This window comes from Oryctolagus cuniculus, chromosome 17 (genome assembly GCF_051225735.1).
Source record: "Oryctolagus cuniculus isolate XC-2025 breed Fujian yellow rabbit chromosome 17, ASM5122573v1, whole genome shotgun sequence".
NCBI lineage: Eukaryota > Metazoa > Chordata > Mammalia > Lagomorpha > Leporidae > Oryctolagus > Oryctolagus cuniculus.
In genome coordinates, this window is record NC_142883.1 from 56716183 (window position 1) to 56738282 (window position 22100).

Consider the following 22100-nt stretch of genomic DNA (forward strand, 5'->3'; position numbering starts at 1 on the left):
ACACATTTCCTGAAGCAAGAAATCCCCAGGCACGAAACTCCCATGCATATGTTTGAACAGTCCAGTGGCAGGAGCCACTGTGTTGCCTCCCACAGCATGCGACCTCAGAAAGTCTCTGTGCTCACAAACTGGGCCAAGTATACGTTAGGGAGGCAAATATTTATTTAGCCACATTGGAGACAGTCTTTTAGCACAAATGTTCGTACAGAATCGTCATTCATCAATCATTGAAAAAAATCAATTGTTTGTCCAGTTTTAAACATAATCAAGAGGCCTGCCTGAATTATAATTCTTCACAAGCCACTGGAGTTGTGTCACCCAGTGGCCTTCCATGCTTAGCAAGATAAAGTTGACATAACTCGTGTGGATTAGGTGGAGAGGCTGAATCAACCGGGAACGTCTTTGGAATTGAAATTTTCAGAATTTTATCTGTGAACAGCCCTAACGTGCAATTTCATAATCCTTGAAAATAATCTCTTTGGGAGGAATACAGATCTTTGCAGCTAATAATAATAATAATAATAATGATAATCTTGTTTCTTATGTGAAGATGATTCTGTCCTTCATCACCTTTGAATATTTCACCCTTGAACATGGCCTTGCATTCCTTTCTAGGTGTGATTCTTCACACTGTCTCACCCACTCTCTTGCACGACTTTCCACTAAGGACGAGTGTGGGAAGACAAGAAGTTTCATCTTCATCACAAATTCTCTCAAGAGAGATTGATCTATTGGACCCAGAAATATGGAAAGCTAAGTATGCTTTCTTTAAGATTGATTAATTGATTGATTGATTTTTTTTGAGAAGCAGAGAAACAGAGGGGGGAGGAGAAAGAGGGAGGGGTTGAGAGAGGGAGGGGTTCATTCTTCAGATGGTCACAATGCCAACAGTGATTGAGACCAAAGTCAAGAGACAGGAACTCCATCCCCATCTCCCACATGGGTGGCAGAGGCTCAGGTGATTGGGTCATCTTCTGCTGCCTTCTTAAATGCATTAGCAGGAACGTGGATGGAGTCCCAGCAGAGTAGCTGGGACTCGACCTGGTATTCCAATATGGGATGCTGGCAGCTCGACACACTGAGCCACAATGCCAGCCCCTAAGAACTGTTGTGTGCTAGTAAGTGTTTAACAACTACCAGTCAGTGGAGGTGAAGGCATTAGCTGTAGTGTTTGCCAATTTCTGTGGTGTAAACACTCTCACTGCCATTGATTTCAAGTTAGCAGTTTGGTATTCCTGAACAGAATTGGGAATAGATGCATGAGCCAGTGGGAGCTGTCTCCAGCTCACCTACAAGAACTCTGTATGCCCAAGAGGGAGAAATTGTATGAATCGTGCTACTATTTTAACCTTCATTGCTCTTCCATCTTTAGAAATCCTACATATAATGGGATAATAACACCTAATCACGAGGTGTAGTGATGTGGTGTCCCAGCCAGCTGCCCCCTTCTCATAGTTGCCTTCAACTTGAAAGCCCTCCCTACTCCCTAGAAACTTCTGGGTCTCTGATCTGGCAAAGTGTCTATAAATCTGAACATTTCTCTTTTCACTTCATTAGAGCCTAAAGTATGTTAGTATCAACCATCAATATCCTTGATAGAACATGTCTCATCTCTTGGGACTTGATGAGTCACCTGTGATCATGACCACGGAGGGAAACAGCAGGAATATGCAAGTATTTATCAGTTCTCAAAAAGAGAACTGATGTGACAGATCAGTGGAACCCCCCATTTCAATAACAGATACCCAAACAGTCATGAGCAACCCAATCTCTAATAGACATTTTCAAAATTATTCAGGAAGATTTTATTACTTCTTATAGAGGTGAGACCAGAAAGGAAGCAATATAACATCAGAAAAGATTTGTTAGAACTGTTAAAACAGCAGAGGTCTTTGAAAATGTAATGGATGCAATATACAGCAAACAGACCCAATAAAATTGGAACAATGTAATTACAGTAAAAGTTCAAGAAGTCTCCCCATAACTTGGAGTATAAAAGATAAACATTATAAGGTATTAAACATGAGAAACACAAGAAAAATAATCCAGAGGCTCCAGTAGTTAGGGATAACAAGAATTCCTAAGAGACCAGAGTATTCAAAATATCAATAATCAAAGAACTAAAAGAAAAATAATTCTTGAGCTAAAAACTGATGTGAGTCTTTGGTTTGAAAGGATTTACCATGCATTACATATTGAATAAACTGAGATGCACCAAAACATATTTTGTTTACCCTATTTATTAATTTCATTTTGGGGAAGCAAAAATCCCATAAGCATCCAGGTATTTTAAAAACCCACAAAAGAAAAACTTCTCTGCAGCACTAAAAGCCAGAAGTCAGGTCTTGGAATTTTAGATGAGAAAGTACTGTGACAAAGACAGATGTTCTTAGGTACGAAAAAGCTTTAAATCTATGCCAGACACCAGTGCCTACAAAAATAGACAGAGGAAGAGCTTTCGTGTTTAGGCTTTTTTTTTTTTTTCATTAAAATAATTCTAAAGCTAAATGCAAATGATTCTTGACAAACATTGTATGAGGGTGTTTTAGAAAGTTTATGGAAAATTGAGTTAAGATAAGTTTATTTGGATTCAAAGACGTTTTGAGATCTATGCCTAGGGGTTAGCATTGTGGAACAGTGGGTTAAACTGCCGCCTGCAATGCTGGCATCTCATGTAAGTGCCAGTTCGAGTCCCAGCTGCTCCAGTTCCCATGCAGTTCCCTGCTAATGTACCCAGGAAAGCACCAGAAGATGGCCCAAGTACTTGGGCCCCTGTCACCCATAAAAGAGACCTGGATGAAATTCCTGGCTCCTGGCTTTAGCTTGATCCAACTCGGGTCATTGTAGCCATTTGGGAGTGAACCAGAGGATGAAAGATCTCTCCCTCCCTCCTTCTCTTTCTCTGTACTTCTGTCTTTCAAATAAATAAGTAAATCTTATATACAAAAAGGGGGGGGGGGGAATTCATGCATAATTTTTCACAGCATTCATTTTCTATGAGCTTTTTGAGGACTCTTCATATGTGTGAATTTCAAAATAATTTTTCACCAAAATAAACCTGTCTTTTAATTCCATTTTCCACAAACTTTTTGAAACATCTTCATATAATACACAGATATAACTTTAAGCCTGATTATTTTCTTCTGGATTTAGTATTCTTGAGCATTTCAAAAACTGAAGGGGCTGAGGCCGGCTCTGTGGCACAGCAGGTTAAGCCATGGCCTGCAGCGCCAGCATCCCAAATGGATGCCAGTTTGAGTCCCAGCTGCTCCATCTCCAATCCAGTCCCCTGCTAATTCACCTTGGAAAACAGTGGAGGAGGGCCCACATCCCTGGATTAAGCTCCTGGCTCCTGGCTTCTGCCTGGCCCAGCCCTGGTCATTGCAGCCGTTTGAGGAGTGAACCAGCAGATGGAAGATCTGTCTCTGTCTCCCCTTCTCTCTTTGTAATTCTGCCTTTCAAATAAATAAATAAATATTTTTAAAGTACATTTTTTAAAAGATTTATTTATTTGTTTGAAAGGCAGAGTTACACAGAGAGAGGAGAGCCGGGGGAGGGGGGGTGTTCCATCCGATGGTTCAGTCCCCAATTGGCCGCAACAGCCGTAGCTGTGCCAGTTCAAAGCCAGGGGCCAGGAGCTTCTTCCGGGTCTCCCACGTGGGTACAGGGGCCCAAGGACTTGGGCCATCTTCTACTGCTTTCCCAGGCCATAGCAGAAAGCTGGATCAGAAGTAGAGCAGCCAGGACTTGAACCAGCGCCAATATGGGATGCCGGCGCTTCAGGCCAGGGCGTTAACCTACTGTGCCACAGCACCAGCCCCTAAAGTAAATTAAAAAAAAAGAAAGAAAGAAAAAGAAAAGAAAAAAACTTAAGAGGTTAGCTCATGGTAGCGCAGGTGAGACCCCTTGGGACACCCACATTCGCTATCAGAGTGCCTGGTTCTGGTCTTTTCTTCTGATCTAGGTTCCTGTTCTTGTGTACCCTAGGAAGTAGCAAATGCTTAGGCCCCTGCTACCCACATCAAAGACTGAGGTTGAGTTCCTGGCTCTGGGCGTTGCCTCCCATTTATGGACATTTGGGGAGTGAATCAGCTGATAGAAGATTTCTTGACCTTTCTGCTTTTCAAATAAAATGAAAATGGGGGCCAGCACTGTGACATAGTGGGTAAAGCTGCTGCCTATAGTGCCAGCATCCCAGCATCCATAGGGCACCGGTTCAAGTCCTGGCTACTCCTCTTCCTATTCAATTCCCTGCTAATGCTTCTGGGAAAGCAACAGAGGACTGCCCAAGTTCTTGGGCCCCTGCACCCATGTAGGAGACTAGGGAGAAGCTCCTGGATCCCGGCATCAGATCGGCCCAGCTCCAGCTGTTGGGGCCATTTGGGGAGTGAACCAGTGGATAGAAGACCTCTCTCTCTCTCTCTGCCTTTCTATCTCTCTCAACTCTGCCTTTAAAATAAATAAATCTTACAAAAATGAAAATAATGAAAAATAAATTTAAAAATAACACTAAAGACATCCTTGACCAATTCCTTCATTTTCTTCCATATATCACCTCTGTTCTCCACTCCATTTCTATGACCCTAGCATAATCCCTCATGACACTTCTGCTAGATTACCAAGACAATTTCCTGGCTAATCTTGCTGCCTCCAGTTTTACAACTTCCCTCCTTGCTGCACAGCTTAATCTTAGAATGTTGCTTTTAGCATGCCATTCAGGGGCTTAAAATGTGCATACAAGATGAAATCCAAACTTGTAGCTTGTTATTCAAAGTCCTCTCTACAGTCTGCCTCAACCTTGCCTTTATCTACAGAATTATGTCACATTGCTTCTATAAATGAACTCTCCATTCCAATAGTATCTATCTTCTCAAATGTCCAGAAACATAGTTTTATCATTTCCAGGTTTATTTGTTTGTTTTGTTTTTTGGTTCACGCTTGAAACGTCCTTCCATCTATATCCATTCCTACTTCCTGGTCCAACCCCTCGTTACAACTACCTGCTCCTTTCTGCAAATGTAGGCTAGCTCAGTCTACGAGAAACTTATAGAATGTCCAAGGATTAGATTCTAACACTTAATAATTAAATCTGGCTGGTGCCGCGGCTCACTAGGCTAATCCTCCGCCTTGCGGCGCCGGCACACCAGGTTCTAGTCCTGGTCGGGGCGCCGGATTCTGTCCCGGTTGCCCCTCTTCCAGGCCAGCTCTCTGCTGTGGCCAGGGAGTGCAGTGGAGGATGGCCCAAGTACTTGGGCCCTGCACCCCGTGGGAGACCAGGAGAAGCACCTGGCTCCTGCCATCGGATCAGCGCGGTGCGCTGGCTGCAGCGCACCGGCCATGGCGGCCATTGGAGGGTGAGCCAACAGCAAAGGAAGACCTTTCTCTCTGTCTCTCTCTCACTGTCCACTCTGCCTGTTAAAAAAATAATAATAATAATTAAATCTTATCTTGTATCATTTATCAAATGTAAGGCTATTGATTGTAAGATCACCATTATTTCATGTACTTTTAAGACAACTGACAATTGCAGTGTGACATTCCATTTATTTGAAGAGATCTTACTCTTTTCAGCAACAGCAAAAAATTGAAAAAATTGTGTCCTAGGTTCTATGGAACACATTGAGATGTTTTCATCCATGCTTCTGTTTAATAACTATTTCTTTATAGGCTGTGATAGTATGATCAGCCCCATATAGATTGCATCAACAAACAACATGGAAAAGGTCCCCCAAGCTCAAGTTCGGGCTGTACTGCACACATATCCTTTACCCTCAGCCCTCCGCCCCTGTGGGTTTCAAAGTCTTCAAAGGCAGAGGTTATGTCTAATGCTTTTGCTCCTGCTGTGGGTAGCATTTCTGTTTTGTACATACTAGGCACCTCAAATATTTACAGAGCAGAGCAATGAATGACCTCACATACTCAGTCCTAACCCCAGACACAGCAGACTACACAGTGTGTTAAAATTAGTTAGATGATAGCATCTCAAAGTTATCAATGCTTTGTATTACTTCATGAAACAGAAAAAAAGAAAAAAGGTTAGCAAAGTGTGGGACAGCAATCCCATTCTGCAGATATGACTCCGTTCCCTCTTTGGTCCTCTCAGAGAAGCAGCTTGGTGCAGAAGGTTGTAACTAATGCATTACTCACACAGATTTATGAAATCGCTTTTTGCTCAGCTAATTAAAATAACAAATCTACAGGTCCTTGTCACTGGCTGGTTGAACATTTCTGGTTCTCACTGTTTAATGAGGCCCAGAGTCCATGACATCCAGACAGTGGTTTCTTTGGCCCACTTTGGGAATTCGGTCACCTGGGAGGTGGATCTGCAGAAGTGAGCCACCAAGGGGGAGTGAGCGTCCAGCCTTCAGGACACTTCAGGATGCATCCGTGCAAAGCACCGAAGGCCTATCATGAGTCTTTGACCAAGTGGCTGGCACTCTCCTTGGAGACCTGAGTGAGGGGAGAACCACTTAGGTTGCCACTGGTGCTCACGCATTCGATTGACAAGCTTCTGCAAAGGTTTACAGTGTAGACGGGCTCAGTGTGACGATCCTGCAAGCACATATGAAAGTCCTTCCAAAAGTTCATGGAAAATGGAGTTAAAGGATAAGTTTATTTTTGGTGTAAAAACTTTATGAAATCCATGCAAGAAAGGCAGCCTTTCAAAAGTTCGTGAAAAAACGCATGTTATGAGAAAACTATGCAAAGATTTCAAAGACTTTTTGCACCAAAATAAACTTATCTCTTAATTCCATTTTCCATGAATGTTTTGAAAAGCCCTCACACTAAGAGGATTAAACTCTTTGCAATGCTCCCTTAATTTAGGATTTTACACTTTTCATTGTTCTGTTTGGTTTTGGGGTTTTACCCCTACAACCACCTCGTGTAAAAGCTAGGATCTATTTGAGTGTGTATGTGTGTGTGTGTGTGTGTATGAATACTTATATTTTGACATTTTAAAAATTCACAAGAACAAACAGATTATTTCTTTTCTTGATGGGGTTCTGTTCCATGCCATAGGGAAATAAATATTGCACTTGACTCCTTCCCTCTCTTATTTAAAAGGAGTCCTTTGAGGTGATGTTCTCGCCGAGCCTTCAGTTCCATGTGTCTTGCTGAGGAGGAGGCTTGCCTTCCATGTCCTTCTACGGAGGACTCATCAGAGGTTCCAGGGCATCCATCTGCACTTCTTCAGGCTTGCAGAACCACCTGCAGCATCGCGAGGTTTGAAAGCCACCGCCCTCACAGTGCCTTGCACGTTGGCATGCTGGTTACTGGATGCAGTTGCATTGAAACGTGCTACAGCACTCAGGCATCCTGTTAAGTGTCTTTCTTGTGTCTTCAACATCAGTCTCCACCAGAATCCGTTATGGAAACCGAAGTCCAAGATGGAGGCATCAGCAGGTTCCATCCCTGATACACAGCACAATGACAGAAGGGCCGGGCACATTTTACTAGTCCCATTTTACAAATATTAAAAATGAGGCCCAAAGAGATTAGAAGTGTGGTAAATTCAAACAGCTAAAAAGGTCACCCAACCTCAGATCTATCACCTTGTACGTGGACATTGGTTCGAAGGCTGGATGGAAGTTTAGAACAAACCTACATAGATCCTGCAAGATATTCCAAAAACGTCATCCATATCCTTTGTCTCCAGAATAAAAATCAAAGAATAGTAACCATATTAGCTAGGGGCAGTGACAGGGAAATGTCTGATGTCCCCAAGGGTTCCATCCAATCCCCTGCTCTCATCTGTGGCTTGGTCCTGACCAAAGAGTTACAGATGGCAAGGATAGAGCGTCTGGGGCCAGCCATGGGGCTGTGTTATGACGGGAAATTGGCGTCTTGCCAAACTGGGCCCCACCTCTGTCCTTCTGCAAGATCCTAGCCCACTGGGGCTGACTGAATTATTTAAATGTTGTACATTACTACTTAATAGACACAACATATTGAAAGTTTTACAATCAAATATTTATGCTGCTGGAAAGCATTTTACATTATCTTTAAACAGCCATGTCATCTATTTATTTTCATTCTCTGATCTTTCTGTTTTGTATCAGAATTGGAGAATTTAGCCTATTTACCCAGAAGTAAATATTATGATGAAAACATTGGGTGGCTCAGAAGTAGACTTAGTCAAATGCAGAAGTATTTTTTGTTAGTGTCAATTGCACAACAGCATAAATGAAGACTGAGATCCTTGAAGAATGGAGGTTAAGTACTTTGTGGCTAGACACTGCCTCCACCTGCCTGACCCTGGGTGGAGCAGCAACTAAACCATTGCTTCTGACCGTGAACTTCCTTTCAGCCATGAGGCAAACTTCTCCTGGGCCAGAGGTGCCATTTGCAGGTGACTCTAGTTGAACCTTGGGCTGCAAGTTAAAGCTCCAGTCTGAAGTAGCCTGTTTGGTAGTTCATGGTCACCAAGACCTCAGCTTGACCTTGGCCTTTTATTCCAGATGCTTCTAACTTCTAAATGCTTCTCCCTAACTCTGTCCTGTGTGGCTGTGTAGGTAGCACTGAAGAGCTGGTAACTCTGCTTCGGAACTACCCTATCCTGCCCTTGAGAGAGCCCAGTCAATATCTCTCCTTACGGCCACGTAGGAGAGACAGGCCCCTCCCTTGTGTATCTGGTGTTCTCTGATTCATTTCCAAAGGAGAGTCTGAAAGACACAGGGGAGCAGCCAGGATGATCCTCAAAGGACTACAAAAGCACCATCTCCCCAACTTCTGATTTTCATTGACCAGGACCTAATTTCTTCCTTTGAGGCTGCTCCCTTCCCCCACCGTTATCCAGTTTTCCAAGCCCCAGCTGGACTCCTAGCGGGGGTCTCACTTCTGTCTCACTCCAGACTTTGAAGGTTGGGTAATCTGCACTTCATGGCCTGTGTGGATCAGGAGCCTCATGAGTTTGGAGTGAGTAATGGCTCTGTTGGAATCCAGGCCACTTTCCCAGTGGCCTGAAGCAGTCCTCTAACCTCCTAGAACATCATTTCTTCCCCTTCGTTAGGAGGGTAGCGCATAGATCATAGGATCACTATGAGGAATTAATGAGGATTATCCAAAAAGTGTCTTGTGCTGTGTTTGGCCCAGAGTGAGCACTCATCAGTCCAGTAACGGTGACTATTATAGTTACTATTTGTGGTACAGATGGCCAGGCTTCCTGGAAGATCCTCCCAGTCTTGGTTTCCTCCACTTCTTTCTAATAATGAATATTAACTCCTCGGCAGTGGTTCCCAACTACTAGAAGACATGGGAGCTAGACGCATGAAAGAAAAAGGAGAGGAAAAGAAAAAATAGGAGGAAAACACAGATTAGAAAAATCTAAGCTTTAAAAGATTATTCATTAGGTTAAAAATACGTGTTCAATAAATAAAAAGTTAAAAAGAAGCCCCTTTCTTTAGAAAAGAGGAGACACAAATGAGATGGAAACTTGCAAACTGGCAAGTGCTCTATGGATGTCAAAAATCCTGGTGCAATGGTCCATGAGAAGGTGGGCATGGGGCACAGCCTCCTGTGTCAGTGGCTGGGGTTCAAGTCCCGGCTGGGCTTCTGAGTCCAACTTCTTGCCAGTGTTCACCCTTCAAGACAGTAGATGATGGCTTAAGTACTTGGGTCCCTGCCATCCACATGGAAGGCCTGGATTTTGTTCCCTTCTTCCCAGCTGAGTGTTTCAACCTCCCTCCCTCTCTCTTTCTCTCTCTCTCTCTCATAAACAAATTTTTAAGATTTCTTTTTAATGTTGGGGGGTGAGCATTTGGTGCGGCAGTAGGAATGTTGCCTGGGATACCAGCATCCCATATCAAAGCACCTGGATTCCATTCTCTGCTCTTCTCCCAATTCTAGCTTTCTGCTAATGTGCACCCTAGGAGGCAGCAGGCAATGGCTCAGGCATTTGGCTACCTTCCACCCATATGTGAGACCTGGATTGAGTTCCTAGCTCCTGGCTGTGGCCTGGCTGTGGCCCAGCTCCCAGGTGTGGCGGATATTTGCAGACTTAATTGGAGGATGGACAATCTCTGTCTCTTTCTCTGCTTCTCTTTCAAATAGATAAAAATGACTAAATTCATTTTCTTTTAAAAACTAGCTGGAGCTGAGTAGCAAGTATCCTTTTGAAAGAACAAAAAAATTTAAAAAGAGTCCATGTGAACACTACAGGTCTCAGCTTCCTGATCTATAAAGAGAGATGGTCCAATCAGATTCATTCAACAAACACTTAGAAGCATGGCTAGCGCGCCTACTCTGTACCAGTCACAATTCTAGACAGGGAGGTTCTAAAGGGGTGCAAGTGAGACACAGTTCCTGCTTGCATTCCAGTAGTGGAGACGGAAAAACCAAAGTGGATTGAAATAAGATCAACACAGTTCATGATAAGCGACTTGAAGAAAATGAAGCGGAGAGAGAGAGAGAGAAAGCAGTTGGGAGGAGCAGGCTACTGAAGAATGGAGGACCAGACAAGGCCTCTCTGTAAAGCTGGGACTTAGGGGAATGGAGTGCACGCTTGCAACAGTGTGTAGGGCTGTTGTTCTAGGCAACAAGGACAGCAAATGGCCAGGGAGTGTGCAGAAGGATGGAGGGCAATGTGGTTGGGAGACAGCATGACCAGCAGGTGCCAGACTGGAGAACAGCAAGGAGCAGAGGGGATTGAAAGCACTGGTCAAGGGAGATGATTTCAATAAAAGGATTATTTACGAGGACGTGAATGGGGTGGGGCAACCATAAAGCGAAGTAGAATGCCATGGTCACAGCAGGCAGCTGGGGCAGCAGGAAACTCTGTTGGCCCCTGGTGTGACAGGAAGAGAAGGGTGTGGTCACTGGGACTCCCAGAGAAGGAGCTGAGAGGGACACAGGCTGGGGTTCCTGGGATAGGATGCGATGGCTCCACCCTTCCCCCTTCTGATCCTTGCCAGAACTACCCAATAGCAGAACACACCAGAAGTCAAAGGGCCTGGTACTGTGGGCAACCCTCCCTCTCCTCCCACGGGATCCCCCACAGTCCAGAGTAGGACAGAGAAAGGAGGAAAATGTGGAGGCAGCCAGAGGAGCTGTCAGGGGCAGCCAGAACAGCCATGATGAGGAGTTGAGTTCCATTCTAAGGGCATCAGGAAGCCTTGGGAGTTGTGCTCGTGTAAGCGGAGGAGTTCAACTTGGAACTAATTTGTGCTAAGAAGCTCATTCTGGCTGCTGAGTGGCGAAAGGGCTTCGGAGGAGCAAGATCGGACGTTGGAGATATCTAGCAGGTGATGGCGTCGTCCAAGTAAAAAAATGCATGCTGATGTAGTCTAGCACAGAGTTGGAAGACGAAGAGAAGTAAATGAACTTACAGTATAACGTTGGGAAAAATATTAAAATTATAAAACACAGCTTCTACCACTGCCATGAGCTAAAGGAGAGCCTTCCAACAACGCTAACGGAAAACAAGAACAAATGTATGCCATGCCTGTTCCTGCAGAAAGCTCTGGAACCTCCGTGCCAGTGCCTGCTAGTGCTGCTTGTACAGTGCAAAGTGCATGGGGATAAATTTACCAGCTCTGTGATGTTTTTATTAATAAGAAGGAGACAGGAAATAAAAAGAGTTTCCCAAGCCCGGCACATAGAAAAATGATTTGTCCAGTCGACCTGATAAATAACAAATAGTAAAGTCTTCTAGTTTTATTGTTGGCATTATCATAAAGAACACGCCGTGCTTATTATCTGGTTAAAGGGGTTTCATTCTGTGTGATGTCGACGTGAGTTACAGTCTTTAATAAACAAATAACATCGGTATTATTCTAATTCCATAGCCATGAATGTTTGTCGAACTTGCTCCCTCCCTCACTGTGTGTTTCTCTCCCTCTCTCTTTCTCTAGTGATGTTTTGTCAAACATCAGAAATACTTTGGCTGTGTCCTCCAGTGTGGGCCATTTCCAACAAAATAGTTGTAGCGCTGTTTCCTAATTCCACCGATACCTCTTCTAGGATCAGCTACGCCAGTGATGAATAGCACCATACTAACGTCAAGTCATCAGTTCACTCCTGGGAAGTTCCAGTAGCCCATAAATCTCTTGTGGAGGTCATTAAATTCATATTCTTATGTAAGGTAAGCCTAGCACAGAACCTGGTCACAGGCCAGAAAAAAAAAAATGTGGAAGGATTGATCAGTCAGTATGCACTTAAAAGGTTTAATAAATACTGCCGAAGACTTGATGATGTTTGCATAATTTGCACAAAAGGGCCACAACACTTGGTACCTTTTAAAATGAAGAGCAAATGTGTGAGTTCTTCAGGGGCACCTGAGGACAAATGCCAGCCCTGCCACACATCACCTAGATGACCTTAGTCAAGTCACTGTATCTGTCTCTAAGCAGGTTTGCCCCTAAAAAAAAGGTTGGGGAGAAATCTATTTTTAAAATGTATTTATTTTTCTTTTCTTTGAAAGGTAGACATTGACACACAGAGAGAGATTTTTCCACCTGCCGGTTCATTTCCCAAATGCACACAACAGCCAGGATTGGGCCAGGCCAAAGCCAGGAGCCAGGAACTCCAGCCAGGTCTCCCACTTGAGTGGCAGGGACTCAAGTACTTGAGCCATCACCTGCTCTCAGGGTGCGCAATCAGCAGGAAGCTGGATCAAATGTAGAGAAGCTGGGACTCCCACCAGCCACTCTGGTATGGAATGCAGGCATCTAAAACAGTGACTTAACCACTGTGCTACATGCTTGGCCCAGGGCAAAAAATTTTGCAGGACTCCTGTCTATATAAACAATTGAAATCACTCAAAATCAGCATGACAGCTCCATCCCGGCAGCCCAATCTTGTGTGATCCTGCAAAAGCATTAACACAGCAGCTAGGAGAAATGATCAGCTCACTAGGCTACCCTCTTGAAACCAAGTCTGGCCCTAGGGCCCAGTAGTCCCATTAGACTCAAGTCCTAGAGCTCATTCGGGCATCTGGTTGACCCTACACAGGGAAGAGGCTAAGGAGCAATCTAAAGGGGAGAAAAGGGAGCAGTGCCCACACCACTACTGACTTGGGCTTAGAGAGTTGAGCCAATACAATACCTCTGGCCTTCAGCGTTCCCAGGCACCACAAGAAAACGTAAAAAATTTCAAGGGAGGTACTTCATGGTACAGGCGGAGTGGTCCCTAAGATATTGTATCTTGGTGGGAGGTCCTGCTTGCTGTGGTTGCTGCAGTCTAAGGACAGTACTTTCTGTGAACCTCTGTTTTACCATCTATAAGATGGGAATTTAAAAAGGTCCTATTTTCTAAGGTTATTGTAAGTATTAGGTAATGTAAGCAGTCATAGTACGTACTAATTATTCACTTAGCATTTAACTGTCTGGATGTCCTTATACACGTGTATGTACCTACAAGGGTACTTCAAAAAGTTCATGGGAAATCCAGATGAAAGATAGGTCTATTCTGGTGAAAAAAATTTGAAGGGCTGGCATTGTGGAGTAGCAGGTTAAACTGCCACCTGCAACTCCAGCACCCTATATGGATGCTGATCTGAGACCCAGCTGTTCCACTTCTGATGCACCTCCCTGCTAATGTGCCTAGGGAAGCAGCAGAAGATGGTCCAAGTGCTTGGGCCACTGCCACTCACATGAGAGACCTAGATGAAGCTCCAGTCTCCTGGCTTTCACCTGGTCCAGGCCTGATCATGGCCATTTGGGAACTGAACCAGCAGGTGGAAAATTCCCTCTCTCTCTCTCTCTCTCACTCTCTGTAAATTGCCTTTCAAATAAAATAAATACATCTTTTTTAAAAAAAATTTGTGAAATCCATGCATAGTGTTTTCATAATATGTTCTTTGTTTTCCATGGATTTTTGAAGACCCTCCATATAAATATGTAAACACAAAATTGTATATTGTGACACAATTCATAGAATTTTTTAATGACAGAGATTTCTGCCAGCATTTAGCACTAGCCCTGTCTAGCAGGTGCAGTGGTCTATGTATTCTCAAAATTGCAGATTAGCAAATGCAAATTCATCAAAAGAAAAAAAAAAGAGGACTGAAAACCTTTAGAAATTATTACTTCTACCTTTACAAAGTTCTATCCAAGCAGGTATTAGTATGTAGTTTTATTTTCTTTCAAATAGAGTAAAAACAAAACTTCAACTTCCAAAATCTAAATGCCTCAAACTGTGTATCATTGTTTCCATATTCCATTATTGTAATCAACTTGAGCATGGGTCACTTTGTATTTACAGTTTCAGTGGAGTTTTTTTTTTTTTTTTTTTTTGGCAGAGTTAGACAGTGAGAGAGAGAGACACAGAGAAAGGTCTTCCTTCCGTTGGTTCACCCCCCCCAAATGGCTGCTATGGCCAGCGCTGCACAGATCCGAAGCCAGGAGCCAGGTGCTTCCTGCTGGTCTCCCATGCGGGTGCAGGGCCCAAGCACTTGGGCCATCCTCCACTGTACTCCCAGGCCACAGCAGAGAGCCGGCCTGGAAGAGGGGCAACCAGGACAGAATCCTGCGCCCCAACCAGGACTAGAACCCTAGTGCCGGCGCCGCAAGGCGGAGGATTAGCCTAGTGGCCGCAGCGCCAGCCCAGTGGAGTCTTCAGATAGGCTCAGATGCCAGCCCAGTGAAACCTGCTCTTCAGAGCCCCTGACTGCCGCAGCCCTGGCAACAGCCCCGCCCCCACAAAGTAGCACCACACAAGAACAGCCCTGTCAGCTGCAAATGAAAGCCCTTAAAGGACGTTGGATTTTCCACGAGTTTACACTGGCTCTGTTTTATCACAGTAAAAAAGCTACTTCCTAAAGGATCACCATTCACAGTCTCTGGATATATTTGCAAAGCGCTGGAAAATGTAAGAAGCGCTTATCTGCAGGCCAGCGTTGCCTGCGAAAGCCCTGATGAATGCATAGGCATCGTAGCGCCATCATCGTCACAGCTGTCACCATCGGCACCAGCGCGGTCTTCTTTATGCCTCTCCTCTGTTGGGAGTTTACCCTGTGCCAGGCTCCCTCTGCAACTCATAGCGTACATATTTTTCAGATACCGACCGTCTCACGGCTGAAGAAGCCGAGACACAAAGAAAGCCCAGAGAGATTAAATAACCCACCCAGGGTCACACAGGCAGGACAAGGTAGAGCTAAGGAATTGCACTCAGGTTTCCAGCTTTGGAACCCACATGCTTTTGACAGAAAATTCCTTGGTGCTAGTATCGGCCATGCACACAAGACGAGGAATGGCACCCCCAATGGCGTGATGTTTCAACAGCCTTTCCCCCCAAACCCACCCATCTGCAGCCGTGTACATTTCATTGGCTCATCTGGGGTTCGCCTTTGGTCATTTTAAACAAATTTTCTGTCAAACACACTGGAAGACATCCTCGACGCGTGTCTTGAAAGCCTTACACCCATGGTGACCGTTCTTTAGTTTTAAATGATCGTGTAACAAAATCCCAGGTTTTTGTTTTTTTAATGGAATGGGTCAGTATCAAGGTCAGTTCATATTAAAGAATTTGGAGGAAAAGAAAGAAAAGGGGAATTGGCAACATACTCTAAGAAAAGACTGTGTGAGCCAGGAAGCAACTTAGAGATGTTTAAATTTTCCCTGACATGAATACTGACCACCCAGGGGAATTAAAATAAAAACACCTGTCCCAGGGAGGCAGGCAGCGATTCCCGTGGGCACCACACACCAGCAAGCTGGACGGTATCTCTGCTCTGTCTAGAGGGGACACTGGGATGAGTCAGCAGTCCTCTCTCCTCCATCAAGGTCTCACATCAGACAGAGCGCATCTTAAAGTCCTCCCTGGTACGCCAGGAGGATCCCAGAGGAAGCTATGCACAGAAGTGCTTTACGATGTAAACATGCACCTGACCTTGGGGAAAACAAGCCTGAGACTAGTGCGATTGTAGAACAGGAAGCTCCTGAGGGAGAGATGGGGACCACTGCCTGAGCACCGTGTGGGTTCAAGTCTGAAGGATGCCCGAGTCTGTTTCTGAACAGCCAGGCTGTAGGTTAAGTCACAACCATCAAAAGGAAGCTTGCTGCCGAAACACTCAGTGGCTGTTTTCCTGAACTAAATGATTTCTCTCTCTCTCTCTTTTTTTTTTTTTTTTTTTATGCCTTCTTGCACAGGGTCCTCGAGACCAGTTCCTCAGGGTATAGATGGGGAACGAGCCTCCCACCACAAACTCTCCCCTCTATTATCATAGCTGGTTAACAGCACGTGGAACTTGTCCTTTTCAGACATTCTCACTTGGAATGCACTCACTTTCTTTAACAGTCAGATGTCGGTTTTTAGTACATCCAACTCCCCAAAGAAGTCATATTCTCAGAGAGAGAGAGAGAGAGAGAGAGAGAGACAAACGTCCTCCCCAGACAGGGTCTCCTGGAGCTGCATGCTTTGCTCCCCGACTGCCAGCCCTGGCCGCATGCAGGGCGAAGTGCGGGAGAGGCTGGGTACGCTGGTGAGGGATTGCTGTCCACTCACTTAGTCCTGCTTCCCAGCCCACACCCCTCCCCGCTCCCGCTACACACTGGGGCCGCGCCTCGTCATTCCTCAGCCATAATAGGCATCTGGGTTAATGAGCCGAGGCACGTATGATTTGTAAGGTCACCTGAAGCAGGTCAAGGATTTATGGGCCTCCATTCTGTTTTCTGGGGAGCGGGGGAGATGGCAGGGACGGGTTTGGAAACAGAATGTGACTAGTTGCAAAAAAAAAAAAAAGGGGGGGGGGTGGTGTTCAGAAGGGAAACAAACTGCTAGCTCACACTTTATGAACCAGAAGTGGATTCGTCATCTCTGGGAAGTGGATAATGTTTTTATCAGGCCCTGAATGGAGTGATTCAGAACAAAACAGTCCCCCTAAACCCAGCATCACGCAACCCTGACTCCTGCAGGGAACAACTTCTGTTGTTTTTTATTTTTCACGTTAACCAATTAATCTTTATTTAAAAACTTAATTTCTTATGAAAATACACAGAAACAGACAGAGATTTCCCATCTGCTGGTTCACTCCCCCAAATGCCTGCAGTAGCCAGGGCTGGGCCAGTCACGACCAGGAGCTGACGGTTCCATCCAGGTCTCCCACGTGGATGGCAAGGACCCTAGTACTGGAGCCATCACCTGTTGCCTCTCAGGGTACACATTATTGGGAAGCTGCAATTGAAAGCAGAGCTGAGACTCAAACCCAGGCACTTCAGGGCAGGAAACAGGTGTCCCAAGCCACCTCTTAACCACTGTGCCAAATGCTTGCCCCAGTTTTTATTTTTAACTGACAGGTAAAAATTGTATATGTTCACGGAGTACCATGTGAAGATGGATTAGATCAGGGGAATACTTAAAGGAAGATTACCCTAAAGACACTTGAAATAAATGAAGAACAAGTCAACAAGGGCTGTGGGTAAGGAAGAAGCATGTGGTTGTGGGTCCTCTCACAAGCCAGGAATTGGGGACACTTTTCCTATTCTTTGGAACAAACAAGAAAGTGTTGGGAAAGAGGTGGGCTTGCAGGGAAACTTAATGAAAGGAAGTGGTAAGTTTGGCTTTGTACCTGTTTTGTTCTAAGAGCTCTTGGGAAAGTCAAGCGAAGTAGGTATTCGGATACATAAGTTTAGGGCACAAGAGAAAAATTTCCAGCATACAAAAGATCATCAAACTGGAAATCTGTGTCACACAAAAAAACTTATGCATAGATTTCAACATTTTGGGTACCAAAATAAACTTTTCTTGTTAAAAGCTTTTTTATTTACTTATTTACTTATTTATTTGAGAGACAGAAAGATAGACTGAGACAGAGCTCCATTTACTGGTTCGCTCCCCAAATACCTACAACAGTTAGGGTTGGGCCAAATCCAAAGCTGGCAGCCAGAAACTGAATCCAAATCTCCCACATGAGTGGCAGACACTCTATTCGGGTCTCCCCCATGGATGGCAGAACCACAGCCATTTAAGTAATCACCTGATATCTCCCAGCATCCACATTGGCCAACCCAGGTACTCCAGTGTAGGGTGGGGGCAACTCACTCAACAACTCAACCACTGGGCCACTCACCCCAACTTATCTTTTAATTTCATTTTCCATGAACCTCTTAAAGTACCCTCCGACAGCAATGGAAGGAGCTTTGAAAGGAAGAAAAAAGTCAACCATGTTCAATCCCCAAGAGATTCTAGAAGACAAAGAATGTTACGTGTCTGCTGGATACCTCGGTGATCTCTAGTCATCCTGGCACCTTCCAAGAACACGAAGAAGCAAACACAGTTGAAGAGTTTGCACCATGCACGTCGTCCCTTACCCAATACTGAGTGGCAAGTATGAGTCTCTGCAGCACACATCTCCGTCTTCCTTCCTCTCCACGGCCAGCAAGTCACAGCAGTGAGACCTGAATCCAGTGCAAGCTAACTTGAGCAGTGTCGTTATGTCGTATGGAGCAGGAACAGTGAGAACGGTTGGTTCACATGCTGATACAATGCTCCTTGTTGGTTTCTGGCCTATACTCCTCACCATCCCTCTCCAGTAACAGAAGCAACGACACAGAAAAACAAAGAGGCCTGGCTTTTCCGCACAGTGGCCTGGCCCTCTAGTGTACACAGCCCGCCCCAATGGCTGTAAATCTGAGTTAGAAAATTGTGTTCCCTTTTCCTGGGCAGGAGCTAGGTGGGGAGAAGTGCCCAAAGAGAGAAAAAGGTGAAAAGCATTGCCAGAAGACAGGAAGAAGAGGCTGTGACAGATATTTTCAACTGAAAACTACTTTCTTACATTTGTTTAAATTTAAGTCTTTGTTTAAATTAAGCAAAAGTGTTTTTATATTCACTTTCATGAAAGAAAGCAGGCTATATTAATAGCATGGTTGACATGAGTTCCAGCTGAGATTTCATGACATTAACTAGTACTGGACAATAAAGACTCTGGATTTCTGGTTTGCTGGGAGCTGTGGGTGACCCACCATTAGATTCTTGACCCGTAGGGGTCTCAGACCTTATCTGTCTCATCTTTATATCCCTTACAATGCTAGAACACAGTCTGTGCTTAATAAATATTTCTGGAATTGAAATAAATTAATAGGCTGAAGCTGCATTCCTTAAATAGGTAATTCCTCAAATAGGTTACTTGGTGATATGTAGTTCATCTTCCCCACCAGATTCTTGATAGAACTTCTTGACAGATCAGAGGATAAATTTCATAGCAGAGGACACGATATTGGGCCAGTTGAGGTCTCACTCAGCTTGCAGACATGTACTGTTGGCCCCAGGGATGGATGGACCATTCAGTTAACCAAGCTTAATTTCCAGGCTCCTCTCCCATTCCAGCTTGCATAAGCTCTGTGCATGCAGGGAGAGGCTGGGGGTTTTTGAGAGTTCCCAGTGTTAAGCAGAAGCCAGGATGTAACCAGGAAGCATTTCTATGTTACTATTTCCAGTCAGTTGAAGACTGCATCTTGGGATAAAGGAACTGACTCCCTCATGCTCCTGCTGGTTGTGATTTCATTTCTCATTCTATGTCAATGTCACTCTTGCACTAGACATATTTATAATTTTGCATTATTTGTTAAAGGGCCTGGATAAGGCTCAGATCTTGCAACAGGGATATGCCCCCTGATTTGACTGTATTTTAAAGCATTTACTTTCTATTACTGACAGATGTTCAGAATTTTGAAAACCAGTATGTTTGGGGCTGTCATTGTGGTGCAGTGAGCTAAGCCGCTGCTTGCAATGACAGCACACCATATCAGATTGTTAATCCACTTCCTGATAATGCACCTGGGAAAGCAGCAGAAGATAACCAAAGTACTTGGGCCCCTGCCACCCATATGGAAGACCAGGATGGAGTTCCTGGCTCCTGACTTCAGCCTGGCCCAAACCTAGCCATTGTGGCCATTTGGGAGTGAGCCAACAAATAGAAGTTCCCCCCCCTTTCCCTCTGTGTGTGTGTGTGTGTGTGTGTATCTCCCTCTCTCTCTGTTGTTTTGCCTTTCAAATAAATGAATAAATGCATAAATCATAGAAAAACAGTATTTAACATTACAACCTGAATTTCCAATTTCTTTGAGCTACTGGAGGAAGATATGGCAGGAAGGATCTGTGTTCCCTCCCACATGGTTACCATGAACCATAGTCATGAATGGGTCATGGCTGCCCCACTTGGACAAGGCACCTGCTGTCCCGTTTGTTGCATGTAACCACCTCACTCCTCCATTTCCCTTATCAACTCATTTGAGTTTGCAAACTTGTCTGTGCACTGCATGAATACAGGGCACTTGTGAAAGTGACTTACATAGATTGCTAAAGGCTTTTTCAACAAACACATGAAAGAGGAACAAATACTGCCTGAACTGCTTATGCATCAGAGGTACAAAAGCCAAAAGAGAAAGTAGATGGAAAGGATTGCAGTCTCTCTCTCTCTCTCTCTCTCTCTCTCTCTCTCTCACACACACACACACACACAGAGAGAGAGAGAGAGAGAGAGAGAGAGGCTCTCCCAACCTGCAGAGGAAAACACCTGACTCGACCATAGTTGACCAGACATGACCAAACTGCCTGTGGTTGTAATTTGTGACACAAGATAGATAACTAAAGGTGGTAAAGCCAAGAAAGTCCTGACACAGTGAAGATACAGGATTGCTTTCCATGATCGTGACTGCCTGCAGGTGTCTGAGGAAGGGGAATTAAAGAAGCAACAGCTGAAGAGCACGCCAGGACCAGTTGTTTTGGACAGTCCACATGCATCTTCTCATTTAAATATCACAGCTCTTGGGAGAGCAAGTATTTCTAGCTCCATATTACAGGTAAGTTATTGCATATCTCAGAGGACTTCAGTAACTCACCCCAGGTCTCTCCTGCCCATAACATCGAAGGCTCATTCTAGAACCCGGGAGGGAAGGTCATGGAGTAGCAAGGCTAGGGGGAAGTGTTGCCAAGAGATCATCAATATTTAGGACACAAGGCAGTGGCGTCTTGAATGCATTAGCCTACTTCTCCCCAATTGTAGCAGCTTGGAACATCCTCTCGAAATTCTACCAGAAAGGAAAAACAAAAAACACAACTCACAGAGGATGTCTTGAACAGAGAGGGCAGAGGATGGTCTTCTATATGAGCATAGTGCAGCCATAGATAGTCCAAGCCATCAGGGGTATAAATCCCAGGGCAGATGCCAACAGCTCCACACTGGGATGGGAAACTTGAGGAGAGATATAATTACCAGCATTTCCTGAACTCAAAAAAAGGAACTACGCTCCCCCTCTAAACACACACACGAGCTCTCCCAGCCTGCAGAAAGCAAACAACTTATTCCTGTCCAATTCAGCCAGGTCATGCAAACCCTTCCATTTGGCTTCAGCTGATTTCATCACTGCATTCAGTGAACAAGTTCACCCTCCGCCAAGTTACTGTGGCTCTCTTCTCAGCCCCAAAGCCCTCTGGAGAAAAATCTGTGTAGCTCTTTCTTCTCTCTTCGAAATGTCGCTCAAAGATTTTGTGCCATACTCCTTATCCCACCGATGTCTTTCCGGCAGAGTCCTGGGGGTACTCCCATTCTCACGTGCCCCTCCGTTCTGCCAGGAGGCTGGGGCTGGACTGAGGACAAGCATGATAGATGGGTATCTCTGTGTGGGAGGTACCTCTCACCTCCACCACATTCATGTCCCAGTGCCAGCCCTCTGAGTATGTGACATCACATGACAAAGGGGAAGGAAGGTAGCAGATGAAATTAAGGTCAGTCACCTACGGATCTAACAATAGAATCTGTCCTTGCCGCAAGGCTAATGTGAACGATGAATGTGGAAGGTGAGACAGGATAAGAACGTAAGGGTCCACTTCTGCCTTGGAAGCTGGAGGAAGAAGCCCCCAGGCAAAGAACAGGGCTGCCTCTAGAAGCTGGAAAAACAGCTCATCTCCTGGAGCCTCCAGAATGGAGCACAGCCCTGCACAGAGCTTGATTCTATCCCAAGAAGACCCATTCTGGACTTCTGCCTTCCAGAACCATGAGATAATAAATGTGTGTTGTGTTGTTGTTCTTAAGCCACTCCCTGTGTGGTAACCATGTGAAACAGGCAAGGTACACACGGGGAATGGGAGTGTGACAGAATCACTGAGTTGCTTGTCCGCACCTGCAAGCAGGTCTCCACTGCCAGAGGACATCATCCCCAAGACGA

General features: G+C 44.9%; 1 long non-coding RNA gene across 3 annotated transcripts in view; it reads left to right on the forward strand.

Annotated features, from left to right (window-relative positions):
* The window catches only part of LOC127484430 (uncharacterized), a 104508-nt gene extending 85496 nt beyond the window's left edge, over window positions 1-19012 (forward strand). For 2 of the 3 annotated variants that reach the window (XR_007911396.3, XR_011383290.2), the window contains exons 2-4: window positions 616-757; window positions 7066-12079; window positions 18048-19012. This is a non-coding gene — a long non-coding RNA (uncharacterized LOC127484430). The remainder of the gene's footprint in view (window positions 1-615; window positions 758-7065; window positions 12080-18047) is intronic. The other variant, XR_016223985.1, reaches the window with a different exon arrangement.
* Window positions 19013-22100: the final 3088 nt, after the last annotated feature.